The 6,822-nt window shown below is 28.3% G+C and overlaps 1 non-coding gene across 3 annotated transcripts in view; it reads left to right on the forward strand.

The window, feature by feature from the left end:
• The first annotated feature begins 351 nt into the window (after positions 1–351).
• LOC107437611 (uncharacterized) overlaps positions 352–6,822 on the forward strand; it is a 12,837-nt gene continuing 6,366 nt past the window's right edge. The window contains exons 1-5 of one of the 3 annotated variants that reach the window (XR_006225356.2): positions 352–693; positions 1,468–1,850; positions 2,750–2,818; positions 5,339–5,415; positions 6,175–6,292. This is a non-coding gene — a transcript (uncharacterized protein). Of the gene's footprint in view, positions 694–1,467; positions 1,851–2,487; positions 2,819–5,338; positions 5,416–6,174; positions 6,293–6,822 lie in introns of those variants that run through there. The other 2 variants (XR_011637892.1, XR_006225355.2) reach the window with 2 other exon arrangements.

A 6,822-nucleotide genomic window follows, 5' to 3' on the forward strand; every position in this document is an offset into this window, starting at 1 on the left:
GTTTGTTCGTGTTGCAAGCTGTGCACTATTTTACGTTAGTGTTTGCATATTGTTCGAGGAGCAAGATTAAGTTTAGTAATAAGTATTCAATTACCACGTTTGCAGGAATCTTAAAACACAATGATCACGTTGTGAGCCAAATGACTTTAAAATACACCGGAAACAGTAACCCGGAAGTATAAGCGGCATACAGCTTGCAGAGCTCCCTAGTGTCGAAAACACCATCCATAAGCTTCGACTGTAAAAAAATCGGATCATTTGTGAATTTTATCCGCTCTTTGCTATACATATTAACTGTGAACTGCGTATAAAAGTATATTTCAAATGAGAATTGACATATCGATTGGCAACAAGGTTATAGCGTGGCGGTAATATAAACAAACAAACTGTCATAGACGAAAAAAGGAAAAATCATCAAAGCTTAAAATAAGCAGTTATTTAGAAAGAATTTATTTAGAATTTTCATACTTACAATAATTTGAAGCGTTGAATAAATTTTTCTCTTTGAAACAGTGGCGGTAATATAAACAAACAAACTGGAAGGAGTGAATATTTTTATTCCTCAAAAGATGACATTAAATAAATTTGAAATAAAAATTTTTTTTAAAAATAAATATTGGCTGCGAAAGTTTTTATTTTCCAAGCTTTCAATATAGCTATTTTTTAAATATCATTCTATGTTACTTGGAGAAAGTAAAAAGAATTTCTATTATGACTTGACTTCAAACGCATGACTAAACTTACATAAATACCCCTAATGTGTTACAAAATAACTATCTAATTATAAAATTTACTTTATTTATCCCTTGTGTTGGTTCCCTTCTGTGATTTTTTTATTTGCTTGCACGTCACTGCTTATCTGTTACCAAATTTTTGGTGATTCTTGACGTTTATACCAATACTGTCATCGTCCCTAAAAATTGTCACTTTAAGAAATTTTTTATTTTAAAACTTCTATTAAATTCAAAAAATGGGGATAAATTTTCTCTACCATATTAATTACTTATTATTTATAAATGCATGTCTAATAAAAATATTGTTTTCCATTTTGGTCCATTGCAAAACTTTTTTTTAAAAAAAGAAAGGAATAAAAAGGTTATTGAAAGAAGAAAACTTAAAATGTTAAATACTTAGCCGCTTTCAAAGAAGACACTATTTTTAATTAATTTAAATTATAAAAACTTGACAATTTAACACTTGGGCAATTTGAATAAGATGATACTGATAATGGACTGTCATTTCAATTAAATTAGTCTGACTTAGCTATTGCTATCTTCTTATCAACANTTTTGAAGTTTATATATTTTCTTGGCAAACTTCAGTTTTTGACATTTTTGATGGTTTAAACCAGTATTATACCCTTGTCATGTCAAAAACCACTTTTTGACGTCGAAAACCGAACCCTGATTTAAATGTATATTGTTAAAATTTTGATGTATTTGAATTACATGTAGATATTTATTACAGGCAATCTGGTATCATCTTAGTATATGGGGCCAAAATAGCTTGACCGGTAAGGTATTGGACCCATGTCCAAGTGGTCACGAGTTTGAACCCCGCTGGCAGAAGACTCCCTGTGTACAAAATGGTGACTGGTTCTGGCTAAATCTGTCCGTGTCATGAAGTCCTCCAAGTAACAAATCAATACCTCTGAGGGTACTGGATCTGACATTGATCATGCTCTGATTCAGGTCAAAATTGTGACCTGCAGCTGGATGGATGGTACATAAAAGTGTCCTTCCTGTAAAACAGGATGTGACATATGTGTGCTGTCTCTGGTTCATCCTCAGGGGTGTTTCCCTACCGTCGCCAATAGCCTATTGTACTGCTCTTGTGCGACATAAATTAAAGTACATCATCATTTTAGTTTGCTTGTATAAAATCCTCTGTGGTCTGGTTTTATGTTTGAAAAATGTATTATTATTCAAGTTTTTAAGTGATAATTAAATGTGTTAGAATACTTTGAATGTTAAGAAGTGTTTATGATTTTGGTATTTTTTAAATATGCTGTATTCCTAATTATTATGATTTTATACTTGATCAATCTGAAAAATTTATTTGGTGTTATTTTTAGCTATATTCTATTTTAATATTTAGCTATAATTAGAGCTATTATTATTATTATGTTATTATTTATTATATTATTTATGTAATTAATAGGTTAAAGTATTTAATATATTTTAATAGTTAGATAATTTTATGTATTTGTAGTTTAAAAAATTTCTAATTATTTACTTCAGATTATAATTTCTGAAAAATTATTTTCTGATTAAAGTATTAACTTTATTAGATCAACTATATTTATAGCATTTGTTCTTAATAATTATCTGTGTAAAAGTTAGATACATGTTTTCTATAGAAATATTGTATACACATCTTAATTATGTAATAAATAAGAATATGTGTATTTTTTTTCTTAAATGTTTATGTACTTGCAGTCCTTCTTTGATATACTATATAAGTTTTTTTTTACTATTTATAAAAATTGGTATACTGAAAGTTCAAAACTTTCATCTGCATTATTTTATATCAACAGAGTATATAGTGTGTGTTAATATATTCATGGTGATTAAACTTTTAACAAATATTATTTATTTATTATTAATTTTTAAAAGTGTACATGTTTTTTTTTCTTTTCCTTTTTATTTATTTTTCAAAATATTTTGATTTCTAACTATGTTTTAGAATTTTTATTATTTTGTATCGTAAAGTGTATTAAAGACCAACTGAATTTGTAATTATATTTTAGATCCATCTTTGTCTGATACTACAATTCATAAAAATGTTGGTGAGGGTACTAACCTAGGGATAACTGAAGGTAATTTTGGAAGATTTTAATTTAAATTGAACTTTTTTAAATATCTGAAAACAATAAAATCTCAAATTTATGAAGTTATATAATGATTCTCTGCTAATGAATCCTATTAGTGCTGTTTTTAAAAGGCTCTTTCATAAGACAAATAGTGCCTTTTTGGAAGTAATATGCTCATTTTTTAACACTGTAAAACTTGAAAATATTCTTCAGATGAAAATATGTATTTCTTGCATAGTTCTGATTGAAAAAAACAAAAAATTTATGATTACTATTTGTTCATCATGTGCTTTTTACATTTTAAAGCATACACATAACATTTATGAATAGACAGGATGCGTAGCATTTTTAAAAAGCACTTAAAGGTGCTTATTTTTTATTTACTTTTTTCAAAAGTCCTTAGGTGTTTTTTTTATTCAGGATTTCTAAAAAGTACTTAATTTTCTATCTTTTGAAAATAGATTTTCTCTTTGCAGTGTCAATTGTCGCTCTAAATTTTAAAAAATTCGTGATCTTTCCCAATTTTCTCTGCAATATTTATCAGAAACTACTTATTTTATCATGATTTTGTGAAGTTTGTGAAAATATTTGTGAATTTTATTGATTTTATGTTCATAAATTAAAAACTTAAAAGGATAGAGATTTTTTTATTTTTTATTACTGCATAGATCCTAATGAGGATTATTATTTATTATTTTTTTTACTACTGGATTTTGCCATTTTTTCCTTATATACTAGCTTAAAAATTCTTTTGGTTTTTGAACATTTTAGAGAATTTTCTGAAAATGAGTAAGTTTTCTGAAAAAAAAAAATCCCTATTTGATTAGAATTTTTTAAATACTTTATTGCTTCTTGAATATATAAATAAATATTACTAAAACATAATTAAGCATGTCTCATTTATATTAATTGACTTAAAGCTTTTTGTTTTAATTTTCAGTTTATTTTTCATTTAAAACTCCCTTTTTAAAATTAAAATATATTTTAACTATCAATAATAAATTACCTGTCTATTACTATTAATGTCTATTAATGTTAATCATAATTGGAAAATATTGTGGACCATTTATAATTATTATTAGTGTAATAAAGTTTTATGATTTTCATGACAATGAAAACCTCTAAAATTTATTGTTAAACCCAACCTTATTTTGTATATTATGTAAGTTATCATAAATTATATAATTTTTTAAAAGCTACTGTTTTTTTTTTCTTTTTATCTAACACATTGGCTGATAAGTTTCCGGTCTGACATACAGAAGGCTCCCTAAATGCAGAATTAGTATTTTGTTTAGCAAATCCTAACCTTCAAATAAAAGGTATCAAAATTTTATAACGATCTGCTGATTGATTTTAAAGTTACAGTGATTTTAATCGAACACCAATTTATGTTATTGAAACAATGGATGAAAAAGAATTTCGTGTTCTTATTAAACATTGTTATTTAATGGGAAAAAACACGGTTGAAACTAAAGCTTGGCTCGATTAGTGTTATCTGGGTTCTTCACCAGGGCAATCGACCATTATTGACTGGTGTGCTGATTTTAAACGTGGTCATACAAATGTTGAAGATGCGCCACGCTCTGGACGCCCTAATGTGGTTAATCCAGAAATCCCATAATAAAAGTCCACAAAATTGTTACAGAAAACCGCAAAGTGAAGTTGCATGACATAGCTGATACTCTAAATATATCAAAAGAGCGTGTAGGCTTTATTTTGCACGGACATTTGTTTATGAGAAAGCTGTTTTTGAAATGGGTACCGCGTGTGCTAACAGTTGACCAAAAACAACAATGAATTTATGATTCCGAAAGGTGTTTGACGTTGTGTCAGACACCCCCTATTCACCCGCACCCACCCTATTTAAAATATTTGGCTCCTACTGACTTCTACTTGTTTGCAGACTTGAAAAAAATGCTCGCGTGTAAGAGATTCAGCACGAATGATGAATTGATTGCCAAAACAAACGCCAAAGATGGTTATTTTTTTAAGAAAGGTATAGGGATGTTAGAGAGGCGATGGAGTGATTGTATATCTCTTAAAGGAGACTATGTTGATGAATAAATTTGAATTTTACTAAAAAAGTTGTGTTTACTTCATTAGACCGGGAACTTATCAGCCGATGTGTTATGTAGGCATCTATGGGTAGAGGAATGAGTGAGTATGTTAACTAGTTTAAGAAACCACAGTAATTAAACGAGTTTACCATAGTCTGCATCCACATTCATTGGCTTCTTCACTTGTCCATACTTTTAAGGAATTTAAAATTTATGAAACAGAAAGAAATTATATGGTGATACAATACTTAGGTCCTGTTGTTATAATATAATACAGTCCTGTTTAACAAAAAAAAAAAATTTATCGCAATCTTGATTTCTTGTGTGTGAGTCAGTGTCACTGATTAGAAATTATAACTATATTTGTCCGCATTTAAAATTGATTATTATTTATAAAGCATTAATATTTTAGCATTTTCTTATATATTTTCTCTGAGATTCTTTTATAACTTTGAATTTTCATTTGTAGAACTTCAAAGGAACAGAGAGTTTTACAAGATTTCTGAAGACAAACCACCCTTTACCTATGCATCATTAATAGGACAGGTAAATTAAATTATAGTTATTAAATATTTTCTGTTGTTGATTCCCTTATTTATTATTTTGAATGATTACTTTGTTTAAAAGCTTTTAAATATGTTCTTTTATTTTTCCTGAAGTAAAATTTTTCTGTCTTGATAAAAAATGAATATATAAAAATGAAAAAGTCATACGTCAAAGTAATTTACTTATTACATCGCTCTCAAATAGGTCCTTTCCCGCTACAATGTGTGTGCTTATTCTTTTGACAAATTTTGGCCATGTTTTTCAGTTTTTTGTCTTTCAAGTCCATTTCTTATCTTATTTTATAGCCTTTTTTTTCAATTTCAACAAATAAGAAGGAAAACCTTACTACAAGAAAACAAAAATTTTTTTGAATCTAAATAAATAAAACTTCTTTGAAAAAAACATACTAAAAAGCAGCAGAAATTTTAAAAAAAAGTAGCAGTAAAGGAAACGAAGGAAATAAAAATAAAAATATGACCACCGACGTCTTCAGGGGTGACCGGCCCCGGTAGCCATAAAACAAATAGAAATGGTTTTGTTTTATGGCTATCGGGGCCGGTACCCCCTGAAGACGTCGGCTTCGGTGGTCATATTTTTATTTCCTTAGTTTCCTTTAGGAAAACCTTAATTATTCAATTTTTTTTCTGATTGATTAGATTTCATATACATGAAATCAACTTTTTCTTCACTTGTGCTATTGCGTGTTTCTTATTATTATATAATGTTGCTGCTTGAAACTTTTGTTATTAATAATTTTAGGCTATATATGAATCTCCAGACAAGCAGCTTACACTTAATGACATCTACAACTGGTTTATTAGCTCCTTTGGTTATTTCAAGCCAAATGATGCAAAGTGGAAGGTATGAAGTATAATTTGTATCTCACTGAGCTAGAATTTGTAATATTTATACAAGAAGCTCTTTGAATTTTGAATAATACAGATTATGTAATATAATATAGTTTACATAAATGTTTTTTATTTCATATGCAACACAAAAAGCACAGTTATTTAGTGTACTGAAAGAAAACACAAATAATTAAGATCAAAAAGATAAAACTTCTTTGAAAAAAACGCGCTACGAAGCAGCAGAAATTTCAGAAAAAAGTATCAATACAAGAAACAAATGAAACAAAACAAAAATATGACCACCGAAGCCGACGTCTTCAGGGGGTACCGGCCCCGGTAGCCATTAAAAACAAAACCATTTCTATTTGAGGGAGAAGCAAAAGCTTAAAATATCTCCCTCAGTACCCCGATGGTTTTGTATAGAGGTCCAGGAAAAACAAGATACATTCAAAAGAATAAACAAATTACGAAAAGAAAATCAATAAAAATCATCAGAAAATTAAAAACTCACAGTCACAGGTCAAGAATCAACTTCAAAAGCTAAAGGAAGTTAAAACTG

This window comes from Parasteatoda tepidariorum, chromosome 10 (genome assembly GCF_043381705.1).
Source record: "Parasteatoda tepidariorum isolate YZ-2023 chromosome 10, CAS_Ptep_4.0, whole genome shotgun sequence".
In the NCBI taxonomy this organism is placed as follows: Eukaryota; Metazoa; Arthropoda; class Arachnida; order Araneae; family Theridiidae; genus Parasteatoda; species Parasteatoda tepidariorum.